Raw genomic sequence first — 17741 nt, forward strand, 5'->3', positions numbered from 1 at the left:
ACAAATAACATTCAATGTTATATATATATATATATATAGTCCACATACATGATGTCTATCTCGATCGCATTCTCTTTTCAAATAGCAATTAGTAATATTTGGGATAGATCAGTGTGAAGAAGTCTTAACCAGTTACTTGACTAAAAGTATGTGATAATCTAATTAATTTGATAAAAGTAAAAAAAGTATAAATTAATTAATTCTGAGAAGATTCGAAACTTGTCAGCGGGCAGCACGTACGCCAGGCATATAATGCATTAAACAGTGTGGGATTTGAAGTTTTCTAGAATAATTTGGGGTAATTTTTATTACAGGGTGCAATATGGGCTAGCTACCGGCCGTTCCTAGTGATACAGGGATTTTAATTATGAGTAATGTTAGGTATAAGTTGATCCAAATAGATCATAAGGTATATATGCGTAGTATCTTTGTACAAAGGTGGATCCTATTATAAGAAGAATAAGTTATTTATTTATTTATTTTTTGAAGATGTAATCTACCTTTCTACAAAGAGATTGTGCGTGAAACTTTTTTTTTTTTTTTTTTTTTGTTTTTGAAAGGAATAATACTCTTTATTAAAAGCTCAAGAAAGAGTTGCAAATTGCATACAATCTGGACTTACAGCCAGTGCAGAAACATCCTTTTCTAACTCTAGAGATGTTAGCTTTTGCAAGATTATGAGCAAACGCATTACCATCTCTTTTAACAAACAGATCGAACACTCCAACTAGACAAAGATGATAGTCTCAGTTTAGTGTCACTAAGGATCATGCCCACTCTATCCCATCTGTCCAGTTGCTGCTCCAAGCCTTTAACAACTTGGCTTGAATCACCCTCCAAGATTACTGATCCACGTCCCATATCAGCAGCCAACTCTGCAGCATTAAAGGCTCCTTGAACTTCAGCTACTAAAGGATCAATCAAGCTTGCTTTCGAAATCCAATCACCCTATCCTCATGATTACGGGCTACTAGACCAAAACCTACTCTGCCTTTGACTTCACTCAAGGCTGCATCCCAATTAAATCAATACTATATAATTGAGATTTTAATTACTTAATTGGATTTTCACTTGAGAAATGTCTGAACATATTAATATATACTCTATAAGTGATTTCATATTTCTTAATTTAGACCTTTTAGAACACTGAGGTTTTAACTTAATTTATCCATTCTGCAAAAGGAAATGGCCGGAGGATTAATGAATGGAAAATATTATCTATATTTAAAAATTATCTTACATGATACGTGTGGCGCTCTATATGAACATCCTCATCAGTCATTCAAGGAGCCAAATGCGTGGCAGTGATATTGGAAACCAATCTCATATCTTATTTCTCTGTATACAGTGTAAAGTTATTTTTTCGATTTTTTTTTAAATGCCACCACTAGTACGATGTTGTCGTACTCAACGAGGTTGATCTAAATGCCGGCACTAATACATTGCCGGCGCACTGGATAAATTAATGGCATTTATCTAAATGCCACCTTTAGTAGCTTACTGGCGCATTATATAAATGCAATTAGGTATTTTTTTCGGCCTTTTGTAAGCTCCACCAAATAATAATCACTGACGTTTGCAAGCACATATTGAACTTTAAATGAACGTCACGATATTTACGTTATTTGCATTTTTGAAACGTCTCATTATTTAGATAAAAATCCATAGCAATTTATTTTATATCGATCATGTTTAAAAACCTGCCGGTAATAAGATACACCACAAAAAAACAATCTATATAATACACAAATTAATAATAAATATAATATAATTGGTCATTATTGATATAATAGATAAAAAATTACAATTCAAATCACATGACAGTGATTTAAGAACAACTACTATATATAATATTATTACATGTAAAGATAGACTTTATTTCTATCGATTTCTTGATCCCTTGGTTTTTCACTAGCAACTTCAATATCTTAAAATTGGCAACCGAAAATGGTTTCTAGAATCCCTTGGTTCTGCTTTATCCATGTTTTGCTTTATTATCTGCATTTTCAATACATGTAACCGAAACCCATTACTCAATCTTAAAATTGGCAACCGAAAATGGTTTCTAGAATCCCTTGGTTCTGCTTTATCCATTTTTTACTTTATTATCTGCATTTTCAATACATGTAACCGAAACCCAGTACTCAAATTTTTATAGTAATCAAAATCTTCAATCCATACTAAAAAAAGATTCAAACCCATTACTCAAAGTTACAGAATTATCAAAATGCAATATTCAAATTTGCATGAAAATGAAAGAAAGAATAAGAACCTCAATGTCCTTCACAGTTCCGCACTGGTCAAAGAGGTCCTTCATGTCCTTTCATGGAACAAATTACAATAATTTTGTTAAATGTTGACCACTTTACACTTCTAACCAATCGGGACAAAAAAAATTATAAGAAAAAATAACAATACCTCAGATCAGGTTGGAAAGAGGGCTAAGCACGACATGGGGATGGTCAAGAACCTAAAACTCAAAGACTGATTTGGAGAAGGTTTCTTGCTTGAGTGCCATGGATTCCTCTCTCTCTCTCTCTCTCTCTCTCCCCCTCTCCGTTAGTGAATGAAAACGAGAAGTTTTGCCTCTCCTAAGAGCATTAGCATTGGCTTTATCAAAAGTTGTGATACTCGGTATTTTAATGTATTTTAGTTGAAGAGTTATTTTAATTAATTTAAAAAAATTGGTTCTCTTATTTTAAATTTATCGGATCTTTTGTTGGTTTATTTTTTTATGATTTTTAATTTATGAAAATTATTTTGATATGCTTTCTTAATATTAATTATTGTTTTGCATTTAAATTGCTCTTTAATTTTAAATTAGTTTGTTGTGGGCTTTAAAATTATTGTATTGTTGGGCTTTTATTATTTTATTTTAACTAGTCACTGCGTTAAAATTATTTTATCCAACTTACTGTTTTGAAATTCTTTTCGTTAGATCAATTTTGTGACCCAAGTTGTGAAAATTGAATCTCATTTTTTTCCTTTTTCTTTTTCTTTTTCTTCTTATCTTCTTTTTCTTTTTCCTTCATTTCTTTTCCTCATTTATCTCACTCTTCTCGTGCGCGATACCCTCCCTCTCTCCCGTCCGTTTGTTTCATCCGCCCTAGCGCCGCCGTGCGCCGCCCATTACTATCACCGCCCCTCCCATGCTTCTCCCCACCGGACGGCGACCTCACCCTTTCGTTTTCAGCCCCTCTCGTGCCGCCGTTAGCCCCTACGCGCAGCTCTAAGCCGAGGCGCCCATTGAGCTCGCGCGCCGCCGTCACACCACCATTGGCCACCACCTCTTCACCATATCACCGGCGACCCCTTAGATATCTAACCCACCCATCCTCAGCCCTGATCCGCCACCGGTGAAGCCCATCCATCTTCATTTTCGATTTGAGCTTTTTGGACGTCAACAGCCACCTATGCCGCTACCATGACCAACCACCACCACCACTATTAATTTCACTAACATCCCTAAGCCCTTTCCTAGTAATCTCAAGTTTTCGTTTGTCCCCGTTCAAAAGTTGAGTTTTTGAGACCCACGACCTTTGTTCATTTTTCACTGTTACATTGTTATGTTGCCACTTCTAGCACCTTTGTAATCCTTCGAAAATTATATTATAGCATTGTAAGTATTTTTCCAAAGAACTTTTGAGATTTAAATGTATTTTTGCACTAACTCATATTTTCTGTAAATTGGTTGGTTGTGCCGGACTTAGTCCGAGGAGTAAGGAGTTCGGTTGGGTTGGAGGATGGAGGATGGAGTTTTTTGTGTGACTGGACTATGCTTGGATTTGTTGGTTGTTGGATATTGTGTCGTATTAGGTACATTACATAATTGCACGCATGTTCATGTTTGTAAATGAAAACTTTCGCATAATTACATGCATGTTCATGTGTATATTTGAAAACTGAGTTTTCATGTGAGATATGGTATTTGGGTGCGTGTGTATCACAACCCCAAGCCGAGATGGAACATTATCTCAGTGGAGCTCCTCTGGTCACTCGGGAGTGGAATATACTGAGTGACGTCCCCTGGGTTGTCACGTGGGGACAACGGGATGGTAACGCTCTCGTGCCAATTCCGTGGCCCCTCAACTGGGGGGGTTAGAGGATGCTTGGTTACGAACGCACTGGGCGCGAAACTGGGCATCGCTTGTTACGAAGTCACTCGCACGGTCATTACTCGTGGTGTGACGAAGGGAGCCAGGGTGTGCGGATGATCTCTAGGGGAGATCATGGTGCATACGGTTAAAATGGATATTGGGCCATTTTCTGGAAAAACGGTGGATTATTGATTTGGGCCATTTTTTAGGAAAATAGCGGGAAAATGTTTTTAGGGAAATATTTCAGGCCAAAAATGGAATTTTGGCTTGCTTTGAAAAATATTCATTTTCAAGGAAAATGTTATGTTGGGTCTAATGCATATTTCATCATATGCATGCATAATTGTGTTGGTTGCATTAATGCATATTTATTCTTGTGGGTTGTTTGGATTATTACTTACATGCGGTACTGTTTTATAGTATCGCAGATTTTGATGCAGATGATACTAAGGTTGAGCCTGAGGATTTGGCTCCGCCAGAGTAGTGATATGGGATTACTCGTTTATGTATTTGGACTTTGTATTGTACTTTTCGGGATAACTGTGTAACTATTTTTAAATGTTTTACTTATGTAAATTTGTATTAAATAATTATGGTACTTAGTTGACTTACTTAAATTATCCACTGCTTTGTTCATTATTCACTGTTGCATGTATACACATTTGGCACTTATCATTGGGATGCGTGATCGGTCATCATTCGAGCTCTCGATTCCTGAGTTTCCGTACATGGGTGTCGGGGGCGCCACAGGTGGTATCTGAGCAGCTCGACTCTAGGTAAAACCACATGTCTCTTAGGTGAGGTACCAGTAATTTTTAAAGTTGTAAATTGAAATTATTTAAAGTATGATATATTATGGATTTATTTCTATTTCATTTTATGTTGTTTTATTTTATTTTACCTTATTTTATTTTTAGTGTTGCTTTTGGTTGTGTTTGATTTTGTCTGGAGTTTTAAGTGGGGTTAAAGGTTACTCTATGACAAGAAGATGGTAAGACCAAGAAGGCCAACCAATGAACCCGAGGATGAATTATCGAGAGGCGATGGGAATTACGCCATGGCAAGGGCGTTAAATCGGATGACGAAGTTCTTCCAACAGAATTTTCGACCACCGCAAGGAGATCCGAATAGTGCAGTTCAAGCCGAGTGCACCTACAAGCGCTTCCTAGCCCATAGGACCCCTGCCTTTAGTAGTGAAGAGGATCCACTTCGGGCTGGAAGTTGGATTGAAGACCTCAAAAGGACATTCAAAGTCTGTGGTTGCATGGAGGCCTAGATGGTGTTGTATGGGAGCTACCTGTTGCAAGGCGAAGCGACAAATTGGTGGAAGACTAAGCGGCAACTCCTAGAGATGGAGTTGGGATCTTTTGCAGCTGTGTCTTGGCAGCGCTTCAAGAAAGAGTTTGACAACCGTTTCTTCCCTGTTTTTGTGAGACGACAGAAGGCATGAGAATTCAATAACTTGGTCAAATGAGATATGACTGTTGAGCAATATGCTCGAATTTTTATGGAGCTCGGGCGGTTTGCTACCCACCTCATTGCCACTGAAGAGTTGCGAGCCAAGCGTTTTCAGGAGGGTCTACAACATGAGATATACAGACAAGTAGCTTTTCACTAGATTTCAAATGTTCAGAGGTTGGTTGATATGGCCACTATTGCGGAGTGTGAAAATAGTTTTGCAGTAGGCTCCCTACCGGTCATAAGAGGCTGAGTTTTGCTGGTGAAGAAAGTAGTTCCGGGTCGCCACACAAGTTTGTGTAGAGGACTGGGGCCCGATTGCAGGCAGTCTCTGGTGTTCGTGTGGGAGGCCGAACTCCAATCTGTAATAGGTGTAACAGAGCCCACGAGGGCGACTGTGGTCAGAGGGGATCCAGTGTTTCAAATGTGGCCAGCCGGGGCACTCTGCTCGTGAGTGTCCTAACCAAGCTCAGGGAGGTCGAGGAGGTCGATGTGGTGGTAGAAATAACCAGAGGCAGCTGGTGCAAGCTCGGGTTTATGTTGTGACTCCCAAAAATGTTGATTACGAGGCTCTAGAGACTAAGGATGCCGAGGTGATTACAAGTATGCATTTAGTTTAATCTTTGGATTTGATGTTTGGTGTAGGTTGATTTTTTGAAATTCATTGGTGTATGTGTTTGCCTCAGGTAGAGTTCGTCTGTTTGATTTTTATGCCTGTACTTTATTTGACTTTGGGGCGTCTCAGTCTTTTATGTCTGCCACTTTTGTACGGATGTGCAATCTAGTCACGAAGCCTTTATCACAATCTTTAGTAGTGACTCTCCCTAATGGTAAGATTGTGTGGTGCTCTAAAGTTGCTTTAGGCTATCCTTTGGATTTTGGTGGGAGGACACTTGAGGCAGATTTAATTATGTTCAAGTTGTTTGGGTTTGACATTATCCTTGGAATAGATTGGTTGCATCGGTATTCTACAAACATTAATTGTAGAAGTCGGGTAATTGGTTTTCAACTTTCGGAAGGAGACTACTTAGAATTTGTGGGAAGCAAGTTGAAAGCGAGACCAGCAGTTATATCTACAATTCAAACGAAGAGAGATATAGCTCGTGGAGCATATTCCTTTTTGGTTCAAGTGATGTCTACGCCATCTGAGAAGAAGTCTTTAGTAAATATTTCAGTTGTGGAAGAATTTCTTGACGTGTTCGTGGATGAGTTGTCCAGGTTGCCTCGAGTTTGCGAGTTGGAATTTGTTATTGATTTGGAACCTAGAGCGGCTCCTGTGCACAAGGCTCCCTACCGTATGGCACCAGCTGAATTAAAAGAGTTGATAACTTAGTTGTAAGAACTGGTTGATAAGAGATTTATTTAACCTAGTACTTTGCCTTGGGGAGCGTCTGTTTTATTTGTTAAGAAGAAGGACGGCACTCTCAGGATGTGTATAGACTATCGAGAACTTAATAAGGTGACTATTAAGAATAAGTACTCTCTTCCACGGATCAATGATTTGTTTGACCAGCTTCAAGGAGCAGTTGTTTTCTCGAAGATTGACTTGAGATCGGGGTACTGCCAGTTGAGGATAAGAGATAAGGATGTGTCCAAGACTGCTTTTAGGACGAGGTATGGGCATTATGAGTTGAAAGTGATGTCTTTTGGGTTAGCTAATGCCCCTGCTGCCTTTATGGATTTGATGAATTGGGTATTTCGACCTTATTTGGATTCATTTGTGGTGTTGTTCATCAATGACATTTTGATTTATTCTTTGGATTTGGAAGAGCATGCTTATCACCTTCGTCTGGCACTTGGGAAGTTAAGAGAACATTAGTTGTATGCAAAGCTAAGTAAATGTGAATTTTAGTTGGAAGAAGTCAAGTTTCTTGGACACGTGATTTCCCGAGAGGGAGTGGTCGTAGCTCCTAGCAAGGTGGAAGCTGTTCTCGCCCTTCAACAATGCGTGAGATTCGGAGTTTCTTAGGACTTGCCAGATATTATCGGAGATTTGTGGAAGGATTTTCTCGATTATCCAAACCTCTCACTGCTTTGACTAGGAAGAATATTGACTTTGTTTGGTCAGATAGATGCGAGAGAAGTTTCCAAGAGTTGAAAAAGAGATTGACAATAGCACCTGTTTCGGCACTCTCGGAGCCACACAAGCCGTTTGTGGTTTTTAGCAAAGCATCCAAGTTGGGGTTAGGATGCGTTCTTATGCAGGAGGGATGAGTTATTGCTTATGTATCTCATCAGTTGAAAATTCATAAGAGGAATTATCCCACACGTGATTTGGAATTGGTGGCTGTAGTTTTTGCACTTAAGATTTGGCGACATTATTTGTATGGAGAAGTCTGTGAAGTTTACACTGACCATAAGAGCTTGAAGCATCTGTTTTCTCAAAAAAATCTCAATATGAGAGAGAGGCGATGGTTAGAGTTGATTAGCGACTACTGATGTGAGATCAAGTATCATCTAGGAAAGGCAAATCTAGTCGTCGATGCTTTGAGTAGGAAGTCTCAACTGGTGGATGAGGCAGAGTCATCAGGTTTGGACTCTCTCCTTTGTGGGATAAGAAGACTTCTTATTGAGAGTTCGCAGTAAAAAGAATTGTTATCTTCAGTTTTGGATGTCCGAGTAGTTGATTTTGAAGAATTGAAGACTCTCCAAGGAAGGGATCCAAAGTTGTTGGACATCAGGAAGAGAGTCAAGAAGTCTAGAGGACCCTTGCATTATAGTTTGGATAAAGATGGTATCTTCGGTTTCGGGATCATAAAGTGATTCCCCGAGATTCAGAATTTAAAGAGTGAATTTTGACAGAAGCTTATGTGGCTCCTTATTCAATTCATCCTGAAAGCACAAAGATGTACCATGATTTAAAGAGAAATTTCTAGTGGGAAGGGATGAAGATAGATATCGCTATGTTTATTGAGAAATGTGACACGTGTCGTCAAGTTAATGCTGAGCATCAAAGACCAGCTGGTAAACTTCAACCTTTTCCTATTCCTGAGTGGAAGTGAGATGATATTTCTATGGATTTTGTAGTGGGTTTGCCGATGACCCCTAGTGGAAAGAACTCGGTTTGGGTGATTGTCGATCGGTTGACCAAGAGTGCCCATTTCTTGCCTATCAATAATACTGACTCTTTGGGAAAGTTGACTCGGTTGTATGTCAAAGAGATAGTGTGTTTGCATAGAGTACCCAAGAGTATTGTGTCAGATCGAGACCCATAGTTCACATCCCATTTTTGGAAGAGTTTGCAGGCAGCTTTAGGCACTAAATTGGAGTTTATTACTGCATATCACCCTTATACTGACGGTCAATCGAGGTGTACTATTCAAACTCTTGAGGATATGTTGCGGGCTTGTGTCATGAAATTTCAGGGGAGTTGGAAAAATCATTTGCCGCTAATAGAGTTTGCTTATAATAACAGTTTTCATGCCTCTAGTCAGATGGCCCCGTATGAAACTTTCTATGAAAGGAAATGTAGATCACCTTTGTGTTGGGATGAAATTGACGAGAGTAAATTAATTGGGCCTGAGATAATTCAAGAAATGAAAGATCAAGTTCGGGTTATAAGAACTAAAATGGCGGAAGCACAAAGTCGTCAGAAGAGTTATGCAGATATGAGGAGAAGAGATTTATCCTTTGAGGTAGGGGATTGGGTTTACCTCAAAGTCTCTCCTATGAAAGACGTTAAGCGCTTTGGTAAGGGAAACCTTAGTTCGAGGTACGTTGACCCTTTTTAGATTGCATAGAAGGTTGGGCTTGATGCTTATAGAGTTACATTGCCGGACTATTTTGGGGAAGTTCACTAAGTATTCCATGTGTTGTCATTGAAGAAGAGTTTTGGACAACAAGAACCACGTTTTGTCAACCTAGAACGCATTCAACTTAAGCCTGACCTTACTTATGAAGTTGCCCCGATGCAGATTGTGGATTGGAAAGAGCAAAGGTTAAGGTCCAAGACGATATATTTGGTGATAGTGTCATGGGGTGATCCGTTGGCTCAAGATTTCTCTTGGGAGAGAGAGGTCGACATGAGGGAGCAATATCCGTATCTGTTTGATTGACCCTGGCGGTATGTTTCTTAAGTCTACTCTTAGTCGAATCTTATTCCTGTCCTGGCTTGAATGTTTGACCTTGCCAATTTCGAGGACCAAATTTTATTTAAGGGGGGAGGATGTGACACCCTGTATTTCAGTTGAAGGGTTATTTTAATTAATTTTAAAAAAATTGGTTCTCTTATTTTAAATTTATCGGATCTCTTATTGGTTTATTTTTTTATGGTTTTTAATTTGTGAAAAATTATTTTGATATGCTTTCTTAACATTAATTATCGTTTTGCATTTAAATTGCTCTTTAATTTTAAATTAGTTTGTCGTGGGCTTTAAAATTATTGTATTGTTGGGTTTTTATTATTTTATTTTAACTAGTCACTGCGTTAAAATTATTTTATCCAAGTTACAGTTTTGAAATTCTTTTCGTTGGATCAATTTTATGACTCAAGTTGTGAGAATTGGACCTCATCTCTTTTCCTCTTTTTTTTTTCCTTTCTCTTTTTCTTCTTTTTCTTTTTCCATCATTTCTTTTCCTCATTTCTCTCACTCTTCTCGCGCGCAACACCCTCCCTCTCTCCCGTCCGTTTGTTTCGTCCGCCCTAGCGCCACGCATTACTGTCACCGCCCCTCCCATTCTTCTCCTCATCGGCTGGCGACCTCACCCCTTTGTTTTCAGCCCCTCTCGCGCCGTGATCGTACCACCATTGGCCACTACCTCTTCACCACATCACCGGTGACCCCTAAACTACCTAACCCACCAATCCTCAGCCCCGATCCGCCACCAGTGAAGTCTATCCATCTTCATATCCGATTTAAACTTTTTGGACTTCAACCGCCGCCTACGCTGCTACCTACGGCCAATCACCACCATCATTAGCTTCACCAACATCTTTAAGTCATTTCCTAGTAATCTCAAGTTTTTGTTTGTCCCCGTTCAAAAGTTCAGTTTTTGAGACCCACGACCTTTGTCCATTTTTCACTGTTACATTGTTGTGTCGCCACTTCTAGCTCCTTCATGATCCTTCAAAAATTATATTATAGCATTGTAAGTATTTTTCCAAATAACTTTTGATAATGTATTTTTGCATTAACTCATATTTTCTGTGAACTATTTGGTTGTGCCGGATTGAGTCCGAGGAGTAAGGGGGTCAGTTGGATTAGAGGATAGAATTGTTTGTGTGACTGGATTATGTTGGGATTTTTTGGTTGTTAGATATTGTGTCGTATGATGTACATTGCATAATTGCACGCTTGTTCATGTTTGTAAATGAAAACTTTGGCATAATTGCATATATGTTCATGTGTATATTAGAAAACTGGTTTTTCATGTAAGATATGATTTTTGGGTGCGTGTGTATCACGACCCAAGCCGAGATGGGGTAATATCTTGGTGGAGCTTCTCTAGTCACTCAGGAGCGGAATATACTGAGTGACGTTCCCTAGGTTGTTGCTGGGTGACAACGGGATCAAACGGGATAGTAACGCTCTTGTGCTGACTCCGTGACCCCTCAGTTGGTGTGAATTAGAGGATGCTTGGCCACGAACGTGCTGGGCGCGAAATTAGACATCGCTCATTACGAAGTCACTCGCACGGTCATTACTTGTGGTGTGAGGAAAGGAGCCAGGGTGTGCGGATGACCCCTAGGGGAGATCATGGTGTATACGATTAAAATGAATATTGGGCCATTTTCTGGAAAAATGATGGATTATTGATTTTGGCCATTTTCTGAGAAAATGGTGGAAAAATGTTTTCATGGAAATATTTCGAGTAAAAAATGGGATTTTGGCGTGTGTTGGAAAATATTCATTTTCAGGAAAAATATTGTTTTGGGTCTAATGTATATTTCATCATATGCATGCATAATTGTTGGTTGCATTAATGCATTTTTATTCTCGTGAGTTGTTTGGATTATTACTTACTTGCGGTACCGTTTTATGCTATCGTAGATTTTGATGCAGGTGATGCTGAGGTTGAGCCTGAGGATTCGATTCGCCAGAGGAGTGATATGGAATCACTCATTTATGTATTTGGACTTTGTATTATATTTTTCGGGGTAACTGTATGACTCTTTTTAAACGTTTTACATATGTAAATTTGTATTAAACAATTCTGGTACTTAGTTGACTTACTTAAATTATCCGCTACTTTGTTCATTGTTCACTGTTGCATGTACACACATTTGGTACTTATCGTTGGGATGCGTGACCGTGTTGTCATCATCTGAGCGTCTCGATTCCTGAGTTTCAGTATGTGGGGGTCAGGGGCGCCACAAAAGTCATCTCCAAAATTTATTTTAAAGTACATGTTTTCCATAAACTCAAAACTGTCCAAGCCATAACCCCTCATTGGATTAGTAAAAATAATAATATACTATTATTTTTTTAATAATGATACTTATAATTTTGTTTTTCATATTTTGCAACTATACTAACCATATGTTAATTAATAATTTAGTTACTTAAATTATTATTTTCCAACTAATTTTTTTCCTCAACCTAATTTACAAAACCAACAGCTTTATTCTTGAAGATTGATTTGTGAACCTAACATACAATACCAAGTATAATATACAAGACCAAGTATAATATAGAAGTCACTACAAGAAATCTAACTTTTTGCAGCTATTTAGATTTCCGGCAGCATGGTTTCAAATGCAAATGGTTGGGTTTTACCATTGGGGTGTATTGGCTTCGACGAAGTTGAAATTAGCAGGGAAAAGAAATTTTTGCGCCTAAATATTGTCGCCACAAAAAGTACTTACGGCAAGTATAACACTTTGAGTTATTGTGGTGACCAAACGTTGCAACGAAAAGATTTTACAACTTTGAAATTTATCGACGCAAAAAAGCTGTCGGCAAAATAGTCATTATATTTAATTTTGAGTTATTGTGGCGACCGTAATTCACGGCAACAAAAATATATGCATCTACAATGTGATCGCCGTAACAAAAAGTCACAGCACAGAAGTGATGTTATTGTTGAGATGACCTATTGGGGCGAGAAAATATTGCGGCAAAAAAAATTATGGGACACGAATTCACTGAGAAAGGCCATCCACGTTTCATTTCATCCCTAATCTACCATAATACTCTCTCTCTCTCTCTCTCTCCTCTCTAAAATATTTCATATCGCAGATGAAAAAAAGCTGATCCACTTGCTGCGGCGCCAGTGGTCTCTGCCGGACACGGTAAGTTTCTATCTCCCCCGTCTTTGGATTTCTTTTTATCGATTTGTGGGGTCTTTATCTTACTATCACGGTCAGGTCTCTCCTCCATCGTTAGGCTGCTCCACCTTGTCCCTACTAAAGATTTCTGCCAGTGAACGCGCGACACCTCTGTTACTCGATCTCTATTTTACGAGGTAGGAAGATCTCTGCTTCAATCATTTTTATTTCCTTCTTATCAATAATTTGCTTGTTGATATATATGGTATAAAGTGTATTAATTTATATAATCAACAAGGTAGATCATGATGTTTCATGGTCATCATTTTGCAAAATTTTTGGGATAGCGATTTCTGTCTCCTAATTTCTATAGCAATATTATTGGGGTCTTTCAATAGGTTTCCTTTTCAATCCCTTTAGGCTAGTTCCTGTGTTGTTCCTAATTAGTCTCCCCTCTTTCTGCATGCAAATCAACATCATATATATATATATATATATATAGGTAGATATAAATTGTGGACATGGATAAGTATTTGATTGACGCCTACAATTCTTTTATTGTGTACTTTGTTGTGTTATTGTCCACACGATCGAGATCATTTATTCTCAACAAGGGGTTAAGTATTTTCTTGCATGTCCTGTCCACACACAATAAAGAGATATCGTCTCTTCTTTTTTGTTAGTTGCACATGGAAGTGCAAAATAAATAACACTTTCATGCACACAGATACTTTGATTTCTAGTGTAGCTTACATTAGAAATTTAGAAACATATATTGCAATACATAACATTCTGCCATTTGGTGAAGAAAAATTATAGTCATGTCATATAGCCATTGCAGGAATACATATTAGCAGAACTAGCTAGTAAAACTATGAATTTTGTGACCCATCAACTTATATTACCAGTGATGTGGATCTGATTTCTTTTTCTAATTTGTCTTCCCACTCTATTTAAATATTTTACTTACATAGTCAAAAGTGAATTCTATGATGCCATAATTACCCGTATGGTGATTTTTGGATTTTCTGTACAAAGTATTCATTGTTTTGTCAATCCATGTTGCTATTTGATTTCTGACTGGACATATGCTATAAGCTATCCATTTTGGTTTAGTCACTTGCTAAAAATATAGTATGCATTGCGAATGACATCTAACTATGTCCTTGATTGCATAGTTTCTCGCTGACAGTATGGGTGTAAGAATTGCCCTAAAATCTGTTACACTCTTATTAGTAATTCTTCCTGCAATATAAGCTAGTAAATTCATAAATACTTTTTGTATTTTGCAGTGTTGGTACAATGGTAATTCCAATTGTTCTTTCTTTATACAATTTGTTGACTGCAACTGCTGTATTGATGTTAGTCTTGAGATTTTATTATTTTGAGCAAAATATCTGCAGTGGCCTATCTCGATGGGTACTTAAATTATTTCTGGGTACTACATAGCCAACCAAAGCAACTCACTTGGTTCCTTGGGTTTATAATTGTTATTTTGAAATTGTGGCCGTGGATAAGTATTGTATGTCGTGTCTAAAATGACGGCTACTGTATATATCTTCTGTTTTGATACCCACATTGTAACATTTTCCGTGGGCAATGCTAAATCAGCCACCCACGGGTCATGGAAGGTAATAGCACTTTCTACGGCAATATCCCTTATCTCACCACAATGTACATTCATACACTTTTATCAATGATACAACATCAATAAAAATTGACTGATCTACTATTATAATTTAGGTCTAATAAGATGAATGCACTACTTTAATCTTTTTATATGGTGATCGAATGGTCTCATTTATTTCGTAGATAGACAAAAGTTGAATGAATATCACCGATAGATTTAAATTAAAGGAATATGCAAAAGGAGTTTCAGAATTCATCTTGTTGGCGCGAGACCATGTAGTAGGGCTCTATCAATTACGGTGTCTATGTAAAGGCTGATCAAATAATTTTTTCCTACCCATAACTGAGGTGGAGAGGCATCTGTTCATTACAGGCATTGATCCAAGCTACACGACTTGGATATTTCATGGCGAAGAGGAAATTTTTTAATCTCCAGTGACGATGATGATAGGCATGATGTAGAAGATGGTGATGAATTTATTGATGACATTGATGTCATGTTAGCCAACATCCGGGCTAGTTCAAATTTTATGCACCATTCAAATGACACATTCGATGCTAGTGCCTCCACCTCGAACGACCCTCACTCAATCTCAAACGACCCTCATTCAACCTTGTCATTTGAGCAGCTGTTGGAAGATGCTCGTCGTCCTCTTTATGAAGGATGCAAGAAATATTCAAAACTTCTTTTACTGTCAAGTTGCTGCACATAAAAACAATAGGAGGTTGGAGTGTGAAATCATTCGTTATGGTTCTTCCATTGCTTAAGTCAACTTTTCCTGATGCACTCTTGCCCAACTCCTACCAGGAGTCGCGAAACTTGGAGCGAGGCCTGGGCTTCAATTACACCAAAATACATGCTTGTCGGAATGATTGCATGTTATTCTGGAAGGAAAATAAAGGTAAAAATGAATGCCCTAAATGTGGCGAATCACGTTGCATAGACGACCGAAGCAAGAAAAGACTTATTCCTCAAAAGGTTCTGTGATATTTCCCGTTGAAACCAAGGTTACAACGGTTGTTTATGTCACAAAAAACATCATCTGATATGAGATGGCATAGAAAACAACACATCAATGAAGACGGTATCCTATGGCATCCAGCCGATTCTGAGGAGTGGAAGACATTTGATCAACAAAATTCTTGGTTTGGGGAAGATGCTAGAAATGTCAGGCTTGGGCTTGCTAGCGACGGTTTCAACTCCTTTAACAATTTGGCTAAACCTTATAGCATCTGGCCAGTGATACCTGTTCCTTACAACTTGCCCCCGTGGTGTTGTATGAAAGATCTGTTCTTCATCATGTCACTTCTTATTCCTGGACCAAGATCAACTGGAAATGAAATCGATGTGTATCTACAATCGCTAATTGATGATCTCATGGATCTAATGGGAAATGGTATAGATACATATGATGCAATGGTAGGCGATACATTTCAATTGCATGTTGCGTTATTGTGGATAATCAATGACTTTTCTACATATGGAAACCTCTCTGGATGGAGCACTAAAAGAAAAATGGCATGTCCATCATGCAATCAACAAACGGATAGCTTGTGGTTGACATATAGTCGAAAGCATTGTTATATGGGTCATCGTCGATTTTTGCCACCTGACCAGATTTGGAGAAAGAAAAAGAGTCTTTTTAATGGCAATAATGATCTTCGGCCCATACCTATACCATTGTCTGGAAAAGATATACTCTATCAATTGTAGAATATTTCAAATATAACGCTTGGCAAAGCGTTTAAGAAAAGAAAGCGAACCACTGATGAGTTAAATTGGACGAAAAGAAGTATTTTTTTTCAATTGCCATATTGGGACAGTCTAAACATTAGACATAATCTGGATGTGATGCACATAGAGAAGAACATATGCGATAATATCTTAGGAACTTTGATGAACATTCAAAGAAAAACCAAGGACCATCCTAATGCACGTCGTGACCTCTCAAATCTGGGGATTAGGAAGGAGTTACAACTTAGATATGATGGAGATAGGATTACCATGCAACCTACTTGTTTTACATTGCATGGAGTAGAGAGGTTAAGCTTCTTTAAATGGTTGAATGCTGTGAAATTTCCCGACGGCTTTGCTTCGAATATATCTCAATGTGTTAGTCTTACTGATTGCAAGATCTCGGGAATGAAATCTCATGATTGTCATATCTTCATGCAAAGACTACTTCCTGCGACTATTGCAGGACACTTACGACACGATGTACGATTGTCACTTACTAAGCTAAGCACATTCTTTAAGGAATTGTGCACTAGAACATGCAAGCTTGATGTCTTAGAGCGACTACAAGCTAATATCACCCTTATTCTGTGCAAACTAGAGATGGTGTTCCCACCCAGTTTTTTCGATGTAATCGTTCACTTAGCCTTCCATTTGCTCCGTGAGGCCATGCTTGCTGGGTCGGTACAATATAGGTGGATGTATCCTTTTGAGAGGTATCTTGATAAATTCTAGAGGTATGATAAGAATAAGGTATGCCCAGAAGGTTCAATAGCAGAAGCAAGTATCCATGTTGAATGCTTGAATTTTTGCTCCATGTACCTCAATGAAGTTGAGACTAGATTCAATCCACTTGAAAGAAACTATGATGGAGGAGAAGCTAATGTACAAGATGGACTATATGTGTTCCAACAAAAGGTGCGTCCCATGGGTATGGCAACACATCATCGACTAGATGATAATCTGTTCAAGACAGCTAAGTGGTATGTGCTTAATAACAACCTAGAGATTGAAGAATACGTCAAGTAAGTATGATCATCGTGCTTATTATGTTCTAACTCCGGCTCTTCTAGTATTGCTTATTAGTTTGATTACTTTCCTAACTGTACTCACATTTTGGTATCTATACAATGAGCACTACAACAAGGTGTAGGAAGTCCACACAAATAATGTTGATCATCGCCATGCATATGAATTCCCGACTTGGTTCAAGTGGTATGTACATACACTTGTCCCCATTTTGAGTTATACATTTATTGGGTTTTTTGCATACGGTTAAGCTTCTCCCTTTTTCCACTTGAGAAGATCCAAAATCTTCACAAGGACAATCCTAATGAAGTGTCCAAAGATTTATATGCACTATCATGTGGTCCTGAACCTTGGGTTGTATCATGAATGGCATACGGTTTCACACAAGGCACCATGAACAACATCGTCGCACTCAAAATTTAGGTGTTTTGGTTAATGGCGAACATCAAGGAGAAAGTGTCAAGTTTTATGGCGTTGTAACTGACATATTCGCATTACATTACATGGGATATCATCATGTCTACTTATTCAAGTGCTCGTGGTTTGACAATTCCGATCACGTACGAGGGATATGTGTGGGCGAGCA

This window comes from Juglans microcarpa x Juglans regia, chromosome 8S (assembly GCF_004785595.1).
Source record: "Juglans microcarpa x Juglans regia isolate MS1-56 chromosome 8S, Jm3101_v1.0, whole genome shotgun sequence".
Lineage (NCBI taxonomy): Eukaryota > Viridiplantae > Streptophyta > Magnoliopsida > Fagales > Juglandaceae > Juglans > Juglans microcarpa x Juglans regia.